This window comes from Suncus etruscus, assembly GCF_024139225.1.
Source record: "Suncus etruscus isolate mSunEtr1 chromosome X unlocalized genomic scaffold, mSunEtr1.pri.cur SUPER_X_unloc_13, whole genome shotgun sequence".
Taxonomy (NCBI): domain Eukaryota; kingdom Metazoa; phylum Chordata; class Mammalia; order Eulipotyphla; family Soricidae; genus Suncus; species Suncus etruscus.
The window spans coordinates 57,348-59,112 of record NW_026060308.1 but is presented as its reverse complement, the minus strand read 5'-3'; positions in this window follow the sequence as shown (position 1 = coordinate 59,112).

The following is a 1,765-nucleotide window of genomic DNA, read 5'->3' as shown; positions in this document are numbered from 1 at the left end:
CAGTTGCATAGTGTTCCATTTTGTACATGTGCCATTGTTTCTTTGGCCACTCATCTATTGTCGGTCATTATCTGAGTTGTTTCCAGATTCTGACTAGTGTAAATAGTGCTGCAATGAATATAGGTGTGCATAAGGCCAGTTTTTCCCATCAAATAATTGTCATTACTTATTTCTGGTGAGGACATTTAAGGTCCCCACTTAAGGAACATTCATATACATAATAAAGGATTGTTGACAATGTAGTGACAATGCTCTGGATTAGGTCTCTATGATATACTCATCTCTCTCCTTTGGCAACTATTTCCCCAATTTCCCCCTTGGTAAGCCCATTCTACTCCCTAGTTCTATAGGTTTAGGCTTTTAGGTGCTACACAGAAATGATGTCATACAATAATTCACTTTTCTCTGACAAATCTTAGTACAATGCCCTCAACGACTATTGGTGTTGTCACCAGCAGCAGGATTTTCTACTTTCTCCTGGATGAATGACATTACGTTTTCTTTATTCATATTCCCACTGAAGCATTGGTTCCCCCATTAGGTTGGTTCCATATTTGGACTATCACAATGCACGTGCCTTTTCTGCTCTACTATCATTCTGGCTACAACTTTTTGAGAGAACAGCATATTTTTTTCAATATAGAAAATTGGTAACTTGGTTGATGGATTTAGCAGTTCAAGTCAGGAAGGTCTGCTTATCTCAGTTTCAAGCAGCAGCAGATGTGGGTGAGTAGCACTTTATGGCCATGTCATATAAATCAGAGACTGCTGGAAAAATGAATTAAAAAGGCACCAATGTCCCTGTAGCAAAAGTAAATGTCCTTGAAGGCAGGGGCTGGGCCTTAGACTCAAGTAGAACCCAGCTCTGTCTGGCAGTTCAGAAGGGATTTTTGTATTGTGTCTTTGTGTTCCTACGGTATATCCCTAGGAGTCGTATAGCTGGATCCTATGAGAGCACAATCACCAGTTTCTTGAGGAATCTCCATATTGTTTGATGTAAAAGATGGATTAGACAGCATTCCCACCAGCAGAGAGATAGACAGAATAGTCTCACTCATCTGTTGGGATTTAAGAAAAATAGAAGACATTGTAATCATACCCAGCGACAATAGAAGGATAAGCAGTCTAATGGGATTAGAGAGATATTACAGAGGGTACAGAGCTTGCCTTGCATACCACTAACCCAGGACCTATATCACCTACACCACTATGGTCCTCTGAGCCTATCAGAAGTGATCCCTGAGCATTGCGCTAAATGGTGTAGGCACGCCCCTTACCCTAAAGAGTCAGTATGCTTAAAACTTGTGTCATTTCCTTGTGAATATATAAATACTCAATTAGAGAGCAATGTACATTGTTATATTTGTACTTAGTCGGTACACTGACAAATGTACACATTAAACCATCAATAGAGGTTACTCTTATGGAGAAGAATAAGAAAGGGGCTGAAGAGAAAAGAGATAATCTCATGAGTTTATTTGTAATTACTTTTTTGGTTGGTTGGTTGATTTTTGGTGGGCACACCTGGTGCCGCTCAGTTGTTACTCCTGACTATGCGCACACCAGGGGAAGAACCGAGGTCCGTCCTGGGTCAGCCTCGTTCCGGCAAGGCAAACGCCCTACCACTGTGCTATCACTCCAGGCCCAGGAGTGACCCATTTTGCTAAAATAAAGCGTTTTGCCCATCCCTTCTCACTCTCCATTCTGCCCCCCACTCCTTGAACTGCCCTTTGGCATAAGGAACTTCTTGTGTTTAAAAAAACTT